At 44.5% G+C, this 17,247-nt stretch overlaps 1 protein-coding gene across 1 annotated transcript in view; it reads left to right on the top strand.

Annotated features, from left to right (window-relative positions):
* The first annotated feature begins 6,824 nt into the window (after positions 1-6,824).
* Positions 6,825-17,247, top strand: part of LOC137532315 (renalase-like) — a 603,961-nt gene continuing 593,538 nt past the window's right edge. Inside the window, exon 1 of the mRNA XM_068252726.1 lies at positions 6,825-6,850. The gene's annotated coding sequence lies outside the window, so the exon portion shown is untranslated. The remainder of the gene's footprint in view (positions 6,851-17,247) is intronic.

Genomic DNA, 17,247 nt, shown 5'->3' with positions numbered 1-17,247 from the left:
CGGGTTAACAAAAACAAAAAAAAAAGCCAAGATTTCAGGTATACATTAAACTTTCACTTCATTATCACTCTTTTTCGATGATGGAAACAAATGCATTAATAGCTCCCCACCTCCCCCGCCTGCCTTTTCTGTAAATGTCTCCAAAATTACACTTGTCCTTTACACGCTCTGTTCTTTTCCTCATCAAAAACAATTACACGGGGTGTAAAAAGACCTCGCCGTGCTAGTTTGCTACCTGTCGTCCAATAAAACAGAAAGTACAGATCGTTTAGCAAGTTTGCCCTCGGCAGCAGTTTGGTTAAATAAAGTGATCAGCGAAAGTCCTGTGCAATTTGTAGAGATTGCCTGCCCAAAGCTATAAGGAGAAAGGTAACGTGTAACAAGAACCATTCAGAGAAGGCAGAGCCGTGTAACATCAAATTATCTGCTGTCTGCAGATTTTGGAAACTTACACTGAGGCGGATGTGCCGGCCTCAGGGTGAACAGGCCACCCGACTAATACCTTCTGAAAAATAAACTTTTTTTTTTTCGCCTGCAAAACACCATTTATTGCTGGCCTTTTTTTTTTTTTTTTAATTTCTCCTTAATGTTTGGAAAGTGTTTTTCTTGGCTGCCAGGGTTTGGGAAAGCAAACTGAGATATTGTCTGGCTTTATGTACTGTGAGATACATTACATTTCTGCTAATTACATCGCTCCACCACAGCGGATCCCCTCCTTGAATCCCTCCACTGGCTTCCTATCCAGTCCAGAATCAGATTCAAGATACTGTGTCTGACCTACAAATCTGTCCACAAAACCTGTCCAACCTACATTTCCGATCTAATGCTGGGGATACACGGTACATTTCTGTACCGTGTATTGACCAGCTGATAATATTCAGCTGGCCCGATCATGCCGCTCGACCCGCGCCCGCTCGATTCCCGCCGGCGGACAATGGTAGGGAATCGAGCGGTGATAAGGAAGCGCCGGTGGGCAATCGATACGCGCGGACAAGCAGGGATCCGCTGGCTTGATCCGGCGCAGTAAACGAGCCGTGTATGCGCGGCATTACTCAGAGGTACACACCTAGCCGCTCACTCCGCTCTTCCAATGAACTTCGCCTGACCGCCCCCCGCATCACCCAGTCCCATGCACGCCTCCAGGACTTCTCAAGAGCTGCTCCAACACTATGGAACTCCCTACCTCCACCCATCAGGGCAGCCCCCTCCTTCAACATCTTCAAGAAAGCCCTCAAAACTTACCTTTTCACTCTGGCCTACTACCCCTCACAAGTGCTCTAAACCCACAGCTGAACTCTGGATCCCTACCTTTCATGTCCTTACCTCTCCCTCTAGATTGTAAGCCTTTGGCCAGGGTCCTCCTCCTTTTGTGTCCTACCTGATCATGCACCTCCATTACTGTGCGCCCATGCTATGCATCTGAGTGAACCTAACTTGCCTAATCTCCATGCTCCCCTCCAGTGACTGACTAAGCATTACCTTGTACTCATACTGTGCTGCATGATCTGGTCTTTCTTGTATTCCTGTATTGTCGTATTGCTGTATGTCACCCCTAAATATTGTCTGTAACCTAAACTCATGTCCAGCGCTGCGTAATATGTTGGCGCTTTATAAAGACAATAAATAAATACATTTGTCTCAAATTATTTGCTAGTTTAGGACGTTCGGCAGTTTCAGGGTCCCGTGTCTAGAAAATGAAAGCTGAATTCTGGGCAGAAGTAAAATCACACCACTAAAGCTTCAGTACTGATCAATAATAGTCATAATGCTGGTTTTTATTACTGTATTGTATTTTTATGGGCTGGTTAACACATACTCTGTACTGTAGCAGACAACCAACAGATCTCTGTTTTGAAGGAACTGGTCTTGGAATCCAAACTCCTTCAAAGACCTGAATATAGCATCTAGCAGGGGTGTCAAATTTAATCACACGTGGGGCCAAAACCTAAAACACGGTCTTAGGGCCCATTCACACTAGAGCGTTTTGCCTGCGCTTTTGAAGGCACTAGTGTAATAAAACCCTATGGGCATGTTCTTACTTGGGTGATTTGCGCTAATTGCCGCAAATCGCCCAAAATTGCGAAAAGCGCAAGTGCGTAGCCTGCACCATTTTCAGGTGATTTTCTGGCTACTGCGTTTCAGTGCTATAGAAGCGCTAAACGCTATCGTGGAGAAATCACAGCACTGTCCAGTGATTTTTCCGTGTGAAATCGTGGAACAATCACTCCCGCAAAACACTGGTAAAATTTGCTGGCGTTTTGCGCTTCTAAGTGTGATTAAAGGATACCCAAAGTGACATGATGAGATAGACATGGGTATGTACCGTGCCTAGCACACAAATAACTATGCGGTGTTCCTTTTTTTCTTTCTCTGACTGAAAGAGTTAAATATCAGGTATGTAAGTGGCTGACTCAGTCCTGACTCAGACAGGAAGTGACTACAGTGTGACCCTCACTAATAAGAAATTCCAACTATAAACCGCTTTCCTAGCAGAAAAAGGCTTCTGAGAGCAAGAAAGAGATAAAAAGGGAAATGTCTTATCAGTGAGGGTCACACTGTAGTCACTTCCTGTCTGAGTCAGGACTGAGTCAGGCACTTACATACCTGATATTTAACTCTTTCATGCAGAGAAAGAAAAAAAGGAATACAGCATAGTTATTTGTGTGCTAGGCACTGTACATACACGTCTTTCTCATCATGTCACATGTCACTTCGGGTATCCTTTAAAGGGAACATAAACCTATCTTAAAAAAAAAAAAGAGTTTCACTTACCTGGGGCTTCTAACAGCCCCCTGCAGGTGCCTTGTGCCCACGCCGGGACAACATGATCCTCCGGTCCCCCGCAGTCACTCGTTTTTGCCAACTCCATATGGATGGACACTGCGCCTGCGCGCATACTCGATCATGCTCCCGCCACTGGGAATGTCCTCCGCATGCGCAGAAAGAGAAAATATCGTACTGAGCATGTGCAGGACCAACAACAGCATGACTGAGGACGCGCGTGGCCAGGGCCATTGACTAGCCAGTCGGAAAAATCAAAACTTAGTTGCTGCGGGGGACCGGAGGATCGTTTTGTCCCAGCGTAAGCACAAGGCAGCTGCAGGGGGTGTTAGAAGCCCCAGGTAAGTGAAACTCTTAAGATCAGTTTAGGTATCATTTAAGGTGGCCATACACTGTTAGGATTGCCACACAACATGGCAAACAGATCAATGTAACTTCATTGTTCTTGGCAACTACGCTACATTTGCACCAAATGTTTCTGCATCTACCTTCTAATATTGGCCACAGTCACTCCAAAAATGATGCAGATATAAGGGCTGACTTATCCAGATAGGTGCACAGAAAACTGGAGCAACAGTGGAGCAGTGATCCTGAGAAAACAATAAGGTAATCTAATCAATGAATGTGATTGGTTGCTCCAAGGAACTACTCTACTTTTCTGAAGTTCCTAGGCCCCAGTGAGCGATATAAATGTGTGTAGACCACATGCTTGTTCCAGGTCAAGAATTCAGTAGGTAGCAATTGGATGACGGTGCAAGTTTAACACGTACCTGAAATAAATTTAAATTGGATAGTTATCTAGTAGAGGAAAGTCTATGGATAGTCCTGAGGCCTCCCTGATCGTCCTGTGGCCCACCATTCCAGGGTTCAGTCTCTCAAAGCATATTTTACAAGAGCTTATCAAATATGCTTTTGCTGCCGCACTTTGGTTCATGTAGGCGCATGACCATACTGTACATGAACGACTTTGTGCTACTGGCCTTGCATTGACTGTACATGCGCAGTACGGTTCCGCTCATGCATGAACTAAAGTGCAGCCACAGAGGTGAAGAGGGTCCTTGGCTGGTAGCAGTGGGCCCACAGAGGATCTGGTTAGCCCCTGAAGCATCCACAGTCTTCCCAGTTTTATACATAACCGGGGCTTCCTCCAACCTTCTTCAGGCTTATCAGTCCCTCGCAGTCCTCCTTCACCTGGATCCTCCAAGTAGGTGGCACGGTAACCCTGCAAGTCGGGGTGTACTGTGCATGCGCGGCTGCACTCACCCCATCACAGGGCATTACGATGGTTGCATGCCTATATACTGCAACACACCCATCAAACTGTAAACATTGCATTGCCGCAGCGCTCCACCAGGGCTTTGAAGTCGGTACAAAAATCATCCGACTCCAACTTCTGACTCCTCAGTTTATAAAACCACTGACTGCAACTCCAGGTATCCAAAATTGCTGCAACTGTGACTCCTCAACTCCACAGCCCTTGCAGGGCTATGGAGTAGGTGCAAAAATTATCCGTCCCCGACTTCAGTTTATGTAACCACCGACTCCAGGTAGCCCAAAATTGCTCCAACTCCACAGCCCTGCGCACCACTGTGAATGTGGCCTTAATCATCAGTGTTCCAAATCTGATTAGCTCAACAAAAATGTAACATATTATAAAGCGATTTTCTCTTGTAGGACTCAAAGCACATAAGCTTGTCTCAGATCAGTACATAGTGATGTGTACAGGGAAAAATGTTATGTGATCCCAAATGCCAGGCAAAACAGGTGGCTTTTTAGTTTTCATTTAAAGGGAATCTAAACTGAGAAGAACAAATGGCTCTGTACAATTTAACAAGCTGACACATCATTGCATTCCAGCGGTTCTGGAGGTGTGTTTAGCTTCTAAGGGTACAATGGTTAATTTGCATATATTCAGCAGTGTTGCTCTGGGAGACATCTCAAGCTCACTCCAACCTGAATTATCGCAAATTCTTTCTGTTTTAGGAAAGCATTTTTTTGTTTTTCTTAACATCTTAGTAAGGGGGCTTTTAGGACCATTGTAGTCCCTTACACACTCCAATGAGTTCTGGGTCACCATGAGCTTGCTGGTTAGTCTAAACAGAGAAGGATATGGATTTTTCTTTTAAAATAATACCAGTTGCCTGGCAGCCCTGCTGATCCTCTGCCTCTAAAACTTTTAGCCACAGCCCCAAGAACAAGCATGCATATCCGGTGCTCTGACTGAAGTCAGACTGGATTAGCTGAACGCTTGTTTCAGGTTTGTGATTCAGCCACTACTGCAGCTAAAGAGATCAGTAGGAGAGTCAGGCAACTGGTATTGTTTAAAAGGAAACATCTATATCCCTCTCAGTTTAGGTTCCCTTTAAGTGTGTCCAGGGTTGGAGCTGTCTTTATTAAGTTTGGCAAGACATTCCACAGGTTAAGGGCAGCATGACAGAAAGCTCTGGCTCCAAATGTTTTTAGTTGGACTTTGGGTCATTGGATCCTCTTGATTTGAGGTTATTGGATTCTCTTGATCTGAGGTTGTGGTGGTGTAACACAGTTGCAAGAAATCCTTCAGGTATTCAGGCCTAATTACAACCAGTAATTCTGCTTCCTATGGAGCAAAATGTGCCCCAGAGTCTCTATTTTTGCCCAGTGGTTCCAGACGATCGATTCCTTTCTGACCGGAATAGATTAAGGGAAGAATCGATTCTATCCATACACTGCAGAATGATTTTCAATAGATTCCAGCAGACAATATATTAAAAATCAATCGAAATGCGGTGCAACGGTATAGGCCACCGATTGATGTGTGTGCCCTGTTTTACAGTGTCACCTTCTAACACACAAGGGTCTAGATTTAGATCTTAGCTAGGATACTATCTGTTAGGGCTCGTTTCCATGCAGTAACACTCCTGATGGGCTTGCGATCCCATTCATTATATTATATGGGATAGTGGGCTGAAGTGCCCTGAAATGCAGCTAATTATGCACGGCAACTCAGTAGTGAATCGCCGCTCATGAATGAAAATGGCAGACAGTGCAGTCTATGCAGTCTGCTGTCCCTGCGATTGCATTTCCAAATGCGTGCATGAAAGCGCACTATGTGGAAACGAGCCCTTGGGATTGTTGCCCAGGGCTGTGCAGTCAGTTCAAAAATCATTCGACTCCAATGTTTATGAAACCACAGACTCCAACTCCAAAATTGCTCCGACTCCACAGCCCAGGTGTTGCCGCTGTTTTCTTCCCACATCTCAAATTACTTACTGGAAGGCTACATGGCATTCCATCAATACTAGCCCTACACTGGTACACACCATGAAATTTCCCATCAGATAGATGGGACAAATAGATCATTTCCGACAGGACCTATCTGATTTCCGATTGTTTTTCTAACTGATTCTGTATAAAAGTGTTTGGAAAATGGATTAGAAAAACGACCGGAAATTAGATCGGACCTGTCTGAAATAATCGATTCGACCAATCTATCGGACAGGAAATTGCATGGTGTGTACCAGGCAAGCAGGGACTTTAGACATATGTGCTCTGAGAGGGACAACGTTATAAAAAAAATCAAACAAACATACCAAAAAAAAAGTACAGCAATGTCAACACTATCTAACTACATGGAACTTCATTTGGCCTCTATTCCGTGAGGGTATGCAGCAATGCAGAGATTATACACAAATATTGCCTGGAGAAAATGAAGAACACAAATTACCTTCCGTCTCCAACCACAGCAGCAATCCTACTCCCCCGCCTGACATTCATGGTTCTTTCCGACACCTGTAACAACGCACAACATTTCAGAACAATGTTTTGTTTAGCGCATAAAAACCTCAACTGGAAACGCCGAACAGGTACCTATCAGCTTGTTTGGATCCGCCAGGGAAAGCTAAGAGCGTCAAGCACGGTCGCCGCAAAGCTTTCTGGGAGCTGTGGTGCCGACCGCGATCCGCGGTTTTGGAATCAATGGGCCACTAAACTACTCGCCCCAGAGTGCTCACTGCTCAGCGTTCTGGTTCCTCCGCTGACTTGGACGCTCTCCCGCCTTTTGCTGAAGAAATGTTGGTGGTGCGTGAGGAAGGTGAGGGTGGCTGCTCTGAAGGTGCATTGTACTAAATGTTCTCATATTCTGTAGAGTTCATTTAGTTATTATGTATGGAGCGTTTTGGCTGCCTGTAGTGGCTGCTGGCTACAGACTAAAAAACATTCAGAAAATTTACCCTCACATCCTGTTCTCAACACAGGTAAAAAGCAAGGGAAATTCTCTCAGAGTGAATAAAATTAGGAGGAAAGACATAGGAAATGTTCTTACGAGGCACCGTAGTGTAGTAGAATGCTGTAAATTATTCAGAATAACCACTTTTATGTTAATTATCCTGGTTTCAGCATCAGAAACACTCCCTATGTAATATGTATGGTATGTAATTCTGCACTTCCAGTGAAGCTTAGCCTAGGCTGTTTAGCTTTGTGAAATTCTTCTCCCTGAGCATTTTGGTTGACCAGGTATTTCTACTGACTTCGGAATGAACGATAAACAAATATTCCGCAGTGCTGCACCTGACACGATGTCACCACCTGTGATACATTTTGGAATGTAGGTAAATCAGGGTGCGGAAAGATTTTACAATGGGCAAACACTTGAATAAATAATTTAAGTAAAGTTGTAAAAAAACAATTTTATTTCTTATGCTATTTTCAGTACGGTTCCTCTTTATCCTGCCCAACATGGGTCATTGCTGTGCTGCCCTATTTGGAGAGAACCAACTTCACTTTGTGGCCTTGGAGACCTGGTGCCTGGAACGGCATGCAAGAAATGTCCAACCAGATAGTAAGAATGATCACTAAGGACCCGTTCACACTTAAAAAGCGCAAAACTCTAGTGCTTAGCTTGGGTGAGTTTACAGCAATTAGTACGCCGAGTTTACCGCGATTGCGTCAGAAATGCTGCAGGTAACATGCTTTGTAATTGGCGCTAAACGCAAAACGCCCGCGATCAGTGCCAATCGCGGCCATGAGATCACTGCCATAGGTTAGAACGTTAAAAAGTGGTAGCGCTTTAGCGATTAGTGGGAATCGCCCTCTAATCGCCCTAGTGTGAATGGCCCCTCAAAAGGCTATAAACCTTTACCTTTCAAACCAGCACTACCTAGCTGGAATCACTCAAGTATTTAACCCAGGATTCACTTGCAGGCTTTGCTGTGTGTATTTTTCAGCTTTTATCAATTTGAAGTGCACTGTCATGAGGAACACAGAGGCATCCATTGCTGATCACTTGCAGAAACCAGAAATTATTTATTTTTGGTGCCAATTCCTTGTCTGCAGTGATTGCTAAATTCATCATTTGGAACAATCTGTAGATGAAGTCCCTGTGAGAGGGATTGGACCATTGAAACGACGTGGCAGCCATCACCAGGCGTTGGAAGCCCCAGTTGCAAGGATGCATAACTTCAGCAACGCTCGCATTACTTAGGTAACGCAAGTTGTGCTAATTAGGCAATGCAGGCTACGCTGTTGGCGGTAGTATCGGTGGCTGGATAGTTTACTGGTTAAGGGCTCTGCCTCTGATATAGGAGACTAGGGTTTGAATCTTGTCTCTTCCTGTTTAGTAAGCCAGCACCTATTCTGTAGGAGACCTCTACCATGCATTTTGATGGACTAGGTACCAGAATTAAAGAGAACCCGAGGTGGGACCGGGGGTGTTAGATGTAACACACAGGCATGTTCTCTGCCTCATGACATGTCCCCCCCACCGCAGCTCTCTGCCACTGACCCCCCCCCCCCCCCCCCATCACCACCGCCACGCCATAGTGCCCACGAAATTGGTGTAAACTCACCAAGCATTACTGCATTCGGTAATGCTGAAAACAGCTGATTTTACTGATCACTTAGGAAAATGTCACCAAAGCTGTTGCAAAGCTGAAATTACCGTCCAGTGAGATAAATTACCGACTTCTGCGGTAAACACCTCAACAAATGTCAGTAAATGTCAATTCACCATGGTTAGAGCATGCAGTAAAACACAGTTCCATTACTGGCCATTCTCTTGTCTGTTAGAATCAGTGCAAGACTGAAGCCTTGTTCCCATCGAAATCGCAAAGGATATGACAGCAGAGGTCTGTTAGCCAGTTAGGAGCCAATCACAGGGTCAGGAGCCAATGAAATTGGCTCCTGACCAGCTCACGGAGTTCTGCTGTAATATGGATAGAGTGAGTGGGCTGCAGCAACGGGAGAGTGTTGGGAGTGTTGGGTAGTAATTTAAATCTACGCCCTGGCAGGGATAAACGGTCCCAAACCAGGCGTAGATTACAATTAGCAAGGTCCAGAAGCGATTAAAAGACAACTGAAGTGAGAGGGATATGGAGATTGCTATATTTATCTGATTTAAAAAAGAAATAAATATGGGAGATTCCTTAAAGGGAAGGTTCAAGCAAAATAAAAAAATGTGTTTCACTTACCTGGGGCTTCTGCCAGCCCCATGCAGCCATCCTGTGCCCTCGTAGTCTCTCACTGCTGCTCCAGTCCCCCGCTGGCAGCTTTCTGACCTCGGAGGTCGGTGGGACGCATTGCGTACATTTTTACGCATTCCCGCTAGTGCAGGAACATTAACACATACATTTTTACGCATTACTGGTTTAATGCGTAAATTTTTACGCATTAAACCAGTAATGCGTAAAAATGTATGTGTTAATGTTCCTGCACTAGCGGGAATGCGTAAAAATGTACGCAATGCGTCCCGCCGACCTCCAAGGTCAGAAAGCTGCCAGCGGGGGACTGGAGCAGCAGTGAGAGACTACGAGGGCACAGGATGGCTGCATGGGGCTGGTAGAAGCCCCAGGTAAGTGAAACACATTTTTTTATTTTGCTTGGACATTCCCTTTAATCCCCTCTTTTCAGTTGGCCTTTAAGGCTACATTATCATTTTAGACATTTCAATTCAATAAACTTTAAATTAAAGTAAACCAGAGATGAAAAATAAAGTTTTATACATACCTGGGGCTTCCTCCAGCCCCATGCGCACAGATCGCTCCCACACCGCCGTTCTCCTCTGCCTGCAGCTCTGGGACCGTGTCCCGTAACTTCCTCCAGTTGTGGCCAGTCTGCGCAAGAGAAGTGCGCCATCTAGGTATCTCTCCAGCAGCTGTTGGAGAGACTGTAAAGAGCACACTTCTCTTGCGTCAGACTGGCCGCGACTGGAGGAAGTTACGGGACGCGGAGGAATTTGCAGGAAGTTACGGGACCCGGTACCGGAGCTGCAAGCAGCGGATGACGGCGGTGTGGTGGCGATCCGTGCGCATGGGGCTGGAGGAAGCCCCAGATATGTATAAAATGTTTTTTTTTTCATCTCTGGTTTCCTTTAAAGAAAAATCTATTAAAACCTGTCTCCAACAATATTTGCGATAAATATTCACTCATGAATACATATTCTTTTATTACTCAAATGTGTTGGGAGCATGAGAGCCATGGCCACATCGATATTCCGCTGAAATCTGATCAATTTCTGGTGATGCACGTTGTCGAAATGATTGATATTTCTTGATTGATCTTCCCACGGAGATATCTAGCCTTTAGTGCATACTTGTATATGGGCTAGTTCCAACCAAAAAACTCTAAGCGTAATCGCAAATGCCCAGCACTTTTTGTAGCAATTTGTACTAGCGATTCCCGGCATATGCCTAGAGATTTTGGAGCATTTGCATTAAGCAATTTTGTATTTCTTGTGGCAAAGCAGGAAGTATAATTTGACCTGGAAGTGAACAGCTTTTGGCAAAAAACAAAACAAAAAAGCTTTGAAAATTGTGCTGTTCAGCAATTTTTTTTTTTCAGCGATTTTAGTTCTCCTATACTTAAAGGATACCCGAAGTGACATGATGATAGACGCGGGCGGCGGTAGCGCACTGGGGGGGTTCAGGCCGCCTCTCGGGAGGACCGACGCCCCCTGGTGGCGGGAGGGGGCAGGTGGGCTGGATGACGTCAGCCGAACCTAACTGAACCCGAACATCTAGGTGTTCGATCATCACTAAAAGTGATCTATTTCTTGCTCTCACAAGCCATTTTCTGCTAGTAAAGTGTTTTATAGTTGCAATTTCTTATCAGTGAGGGTCACACTGTAGTCACTTCCTGTCTGAGTCAGGACTGAGTCAGCCACTTACGTACCTGATATTTAACTCTTTCAGACAGAGAAAAACACAACCCAGTTATTTGTGTGCTAGGCACTGTACATATACAGTGGTGTGAAAAACTATTTGCCCCCTTCCTGATTTCTTATTCTTTTGCATGTTTGTCACACTTCAATGTTTCTGCTCATCAAAAACTGTTAACTATTAGTCAAAGATAACATAATTGAACACAAAATGCAGTTTTAAATGATGGTTTTTATTATTTAGTGAGAAAAAAACCTCAAAACCTACATGGCCCTGTGTGAAAAAGAAATTGCCCCCTGAACCTAATAACTGGTTGGGCCACCCTTAGCAGCAATAACTGCAATCAAGCGTTTGCGATAACTTGCAACGAGTCTTTTACAGCGCTCTGGAGGAATTTTGGCACACTCATCTTTGCAGAATTGTTGTAATTCAGCTTTATTTGAGGGTTTTCTAGCATGAACCACCTTTTTAAGGTCATACAACAACAGCTCAATAGGATTCAGGTCAGGACTTGGACTAGGCCACTCCAAAGTCTTCATTTTGTTTTTCTTCAGCCATTCAGAGGTAGATTTGCTGGTGTGTTTTGAGTCATTGTCCTGCTGCAGCACCCAAGATCGCTTCAGCTTGAGTTGACGAACAGATGGCCGGACATTCTCCTTCAGGTATTTTTGGTAGACAGTAGAATTCATGGTTCCATCTATCACAGCAAGTCTTCCAGGACCTGAAGCAGCAAAACAACCCCAGACCATCACACTACCACCACCATATTTTACTGTTGGTATGATGTTCTTTTGCTGAAATGCTGTGTTACTTCTATGCCAGATGTAACAGGACTTGCACCTTCCAAAAAGTTCAACTTTTGTCTCGTCGGTCCACAAGGCATTTTCCCAAAAGTCTTGGCAATCACTGAGATGTTTTTTTTTAGCAAAATTGAGATGAGCCTTAATGTTCTTTTTGCTTAAAAGTGGTTTGTGCCTTGGATATCTGCCATGCAGGCCGTTTTTGCCCAGTCTCTTACTTATGGTGGAGTCGTAAACACTGACCTTAATAGAGGCAAGTGAGGCCTGCAGTTCTTTAGATGTTGTCCTGGGGTCTTTTGTGGCCTCTCGGATGAGTTTTCTCTGCGCTCTTGGGGTAATTTTGGTAGGTCGACCACTCCTGGGAAGGTTCATCACTGTTCCATGTTTTTGCCATTTGTGGATAATGGCTCTCACTGTGGTTCGCTGGAGTCCCAAAGCTTTAGAAATGGCTTTATATCCTTTACCAGACTGATAGATCTCAATTACAGTACTTTTGTTCTCATTTGTTCCTGAATTTCTTTGGATCTTGGCATGATGTCTAGCTTTTGAGGTGCTTTTGGTCTACTTCTCTGTGTCAGCTCCTATTTAAGTAATTTCTTGATTGAAACAGGTGTGGCAGTAATCAGACCTGATAAACTATTTTAATATAAATATTTAATATTTTGATATAAATTTTTTAACAAGGGGGGCAATCACTTTTTCACACAGGGCCATGTAGATTTGAAGTTTTTTTTTCTTACTAAATAATAAAAACTATCATTTAAAACTGCATTTTCTGTTCAATTATATTATCTTTGACTAATAGTTAACGGTTTTTGATGAGCAGAAACATTGAAGTGTGACAAACATGCAAAAGAATAAGAAATCAGGAAGGGGGCAAATAGTTTTTCACACCACTGTACATGTCTATCTCATCATGTCACTTCGGTATATATTAACCAGCCTGGTGTTCTATTAACCACTTCACAACGGAGGGGTTTTACCCCTGAAGCACCAGCGCAATTTGTACATTGCAGCGCTGCTTCCATTCATTTTTTACTGTGATATGATTGGTTATTGGGGACTGGGGTCCCCATAACCAATCATTGCACTGCAGAGCGGGGGTGTGTGCGCGCGCGGGTCGCGGGGGCGCGCGATCGCGCGCTACATGTTTGTTTACATTCATTTGTTATCAATGGAGACTGCTTCTGTTTGAAGCAGCCTCCATTGTGTCCGCAATCGGCGCGTCTAATTGGATTTAGGAACGCTTGTTCCTAACATCCAATTAGTCACCTGCTGTGCTGGCTGGCTGGAGTGTGCGCGCGAGGTCCCCGCCCACTCCCAGCCAGTAAACAAATAAGTGCGCCTTTCTCCGTCCCTGGGGGTGAAGCAGTGCGCAGAGGGACGGAGAAATTTAGCACTGGGGGGTAAAGTGGTTAAGATTGCCAGGCTGGCGACCGGACATTTTTTTTTTTTTAATTAAAAAAAAACTATTGCATGAAAGCCCACTAGAGGGCGCTCCTGTTGCGTACTTCTGATCGCCTCCGGCGATCAGAAGTAGCGAGAAAGGCCGCGATGAGCGGCCTTTCTTGTTTCGCTTTCCTCGTCGCCATGGCGACGAGCGGAGTGACGTCATCCGCCTCCGATTCATCCCTTAGCGCTGGCCGGAACTGTTTGGTCCGGCTGAGCTGGGCTCGGGCGGCTGGGGGGACCCTCTTTCGCCGCTGCACGCTGCGGTGGCGATCAGGTAGCACACGCGGCTGGCAAAGTGCCGGCTGCGTGTGCTCCTTTTTATTTGAAGCAAATCGGCCCAGCAGGGCCTGAGCGGCAGCCTCCGGCGGTAATGGACGAGCTTAGCTCGTCCATACCGCCAGGCTGGTTAATATACCTATATCTCCTATACGTAATTGCCTCCAAAATGCTGCAGGGCCCACGTTTGGGAAAAAAAATCGCATCACTCTGACGCACTATTGGTGGGAACCAGCCCTAAAGGCTCGTTTTCATTAGTGCAGCGCAGGAGCCGTGCGTCAGCGCAGCTCTGTGTTGCACGTGATTCCCCCGGGGGCGGTGCTTTCAATCCCATTCATTATAATGTTGGGATCAGGGGCGCAATCGCCCCAAAATGTGTGCAACCATGTGCTGCGAGTCAGTGGTAAATCTCAGGGCATGTATGGAAACATCAGAGAATGCAGTCTATGCACTCTCAGATGTCCCTGCGATCGCGTTTTGATAAGCACGACTGAAAGCGCGCTATAAGGAAACGAGCCCTAAGAGTTTCTACAGAAATAACGAATGTATTTTTTTCCAGTTGTAACACTCCTGTGAGCTGTGGTTGGCATGGAGTTAACAGGAACACGAGTCCTGTTGATAGCGCCTCTTTTTTTAATCCTCCCTGTACAGTGTGTCCTTATCTATCATACAGTACAAAGCGAGCACAGGATTTTAATTCAGTGTCCTATCGGGAAGCTTCCTTAGCATAACTGGTTTAATAGGTTTGTTTTCTCCCTGAGAAGCGTGTGTGGATGTGGGTTTACTGGCACCCACAGGTTTCAGCAGGATGATAATCGCACCATTCTATCAGCAAAACATGACTTTTTTTCCCCTTGATGTTTTCTTTACAATTCTACTTGTGGAACCCCTAAAATATTGAAGGCCTATAAAAATATAAGTATAAAATTCCAGGGCCTAAAAAAACCTTTAAAGTTACAGTAACTTCTTTACTTTTATTGTTCATGTCATACAATGCTATTCCAAATATGACCTTAGGGCTAAGTGCACACGTAACAGAAACGCAAGCGCTGCGGAAAACACTGCATTTGTGCCGCTAATAGAAGTCTATGGGCTGCATGAAAAATGAATATAAAAAAAAATGTATGCGTGTGTTTTAAAAACGCTGGTTTTGTTGCATGCTATTCAAAAACGTACACAATGACAGTCAGTGGGAACGTAATGTATTGCGTTTTGTATGCATCTTTCATGCGTTTTTATATGTGTGTTGTTTTTTGTTTGTTTTTTTTAGTGTTCTGTGATGTATTTCCGCTTTCTGTTGTCTTCCTAGTCATCTGCATAAATCGAAATAGAAACATAGAACACAAAAAATCCTGCACATGACAGAAAACATGACCTTTCACACTCTTTGTGCGCACCCAGCCTAAAAAGGATTTACACATCTGTATGTTTTTCATTGCTTTTGGGGGAGGTTTCTACTCAGTGACCAGTAGGGATGATTAATGAGATGCAAATGCTTCCGAAACTATGCAATTTTTTTTTATGCAAATGTATGCAGTTTGAAAACGGACCAATCAATTTAAACCCAGGTTCCAACTGATTGGTCCCTTTTCAAGCTGCATATATTTGCATAAAAATTTGCATCAACTCGGAAGAATTTGCATGTATGTGATCATCCCTAGTGACAAGGTTAAATCAGTTAACCTTGTTGCATAAATTAGTACCATCCTATATAATAATAGCCCAGTGTCTTTGCGTCTCATGTACCTGTGTCCGTGCTGAAAACCATCTGCGCATGTGCGCAATTTAGCCGGCTCTAACAGCTCTGCGCACGTTCCTGTGGTTGCTAGGGCAAAAGGGACGCAGGACCTTGAGGTCGTCCTTACTGTGCCTGCGTAAAGCACCGCTGTCAATCAAGCCCACGTTGTCAGCGGCGTACTACGCAGGCGTTCCTCTGCACTGTGCAGGGACCCCGGGCCGGCGGCTGTGAACGGAGCTCTTAGTGTGGGACAGACAGCTGCGAGGGGCTGGAGAAAGCCCCAGGTAAGTAAATCAGATTTGCTATTTAGTTGCCTGATGATTTCTTTAAAGTGAACCTGAACCGAGTAAAACACACAATATACCTGCAAATGAATGTTACAAATGTACCTCGCCATGAGTTCCTCTGAGGGCTCTTTCACACCAGAGCCCTTGTTTCAACGCAAAGGCAATTCTTTGCGTTAACCAAGGTAAACGTTGACCACTGACTTGCATGGGTTCTGCTGTGATCGTATGAATGATCGTTTACTCGATTGTTCTTTTTCAGATGCTGCAAATGATGCTTACCGATTCGGCCAGATGGATCGGGGAGAAACTTTTCGTTGGTGGAGATCCCTGATCGATCTGGCCCTGATCTGCCGGTGGGTATTCAGTATTAAGGCTCATACTGAATGATTTTTGCGACAAACAACTTTTTCCACGATAACGCGTAACACATTCATCAAACAATGTTTCACAATGTACGTCACCTGCGGCGAACGACTGCCATGTTGATTTAAATCACACAGGATTGCTCTGAACCTTATTGCCGTTCGTAGGTTTTGTGGCGATCGTGTAAACAATCGTTTACATGATTGTTCGTTTATGATGGCACGAACGGCGCTTGCAGATTCAGCCAGATGGACCAGGGAAACAACGTTTGTTGGCACCCTGGTCGGTGGATTCTGCGTGAGCACACTCCCGTGGCAGAGAACGGAGGGAACCCCAGGAGAGTAGCTCAGAGCGGAGCTACGGCAAGGGACACAGGCTTCTAGGGGTGTTGTTTAAAAACCTGCCGCAGATTTAAGTGTCACGCATGCATGGAAGCTTATTTCAACAAAGTGCTTCTACACACGTCAATTGCCCAACAGGAAGTGAGCGGCACTTCCTGTTTGGCTGGATGCAAACACGGTACTAATGCGGTATTCCCCAAAGGCCGTTTTTTGGCAGTGCAGCTGCCACACCGCACCTCCAATCTGCAGTGAGAAGCCTTCCTAAATAATTTATGAATACATATTGTAAAAAAATAAGTACCTAGTTGTATTCATTTTGTTATTTTCACTACAGTTCCTCTTTAAGATGAGCTTTATAACATTTCGGCAAGCAAGTATAATAACTCTCAACCGTTTATCTTATTAGTTTAGTTTCCTCATAGACATAATGTAGTCTACCCTGTGTGAATCTGCCCAGACACTTTTGTGTCTGTCTCAGCCTGACACAGACCAGGCAGTGCTGAATTTATCTTGGCCTTTTTATATTTTACATATAGATAAACACAGAAATCCATTCATGCCGCCAGAGTTAGCAGTTCACATAATGAAAAGTTTACTGACGATGTACATTCAGGGGACAAACAGCCATTATTACTATAAACTAGCCCCAAGTGCAGATCGTACACTCTCTCTCTTATGTAAAGTCATTCCGCCTTCCTCGACATGAAAGCTGTTTATTCTGGGCCTGCTATTTATATAGCCATATTCTCCCTTTAATGTCTAATCTTCAGGGGTTTTTTTCTCTTCTTTTTAAAGACATATTTATCCTATCAGATGTAAACAGTGTTTTATTATCAAAGCAGTGAAAGTAGAAATGAAGGAAGACTTCCAGCTTATAGTTCATATACTGTAACCATTTTTAAAATTCTGCCTTCTAAACTGACACTGCTTCATAGAGATTGAGCATGGAATTTCTGAGCAGATTATTGAAATTGCACTTTAGAGGACAGAGGGACAGATAGCACATAGACTAAAGCCTCATACATACATATAATTACTGTCGCCTGCAGGTATCAGGACTCAATTCCAGTTTGGGGTGTG

This window comes from Hyperolius riggenbachi, chromosome 9, assembly GCF_040937935.1.
Source record: "Hyperolius riggenbachi isolate aHypRig1 chromosome 9, aHypRig1.pri, whole genome shotgun sequence".
Taxonomy (NCBI): domain Eukaryota; kingdom Metazoa; phylum Chordata; class Amphibia; order Anura; family Hyperoliidae; genus Hyperolius; species Hyperolius riggenbachi.
Note: the sequence above shows the minus strand (reverse complement) of the source record. Positions and strands in the feature narration are given on the sequence as shown.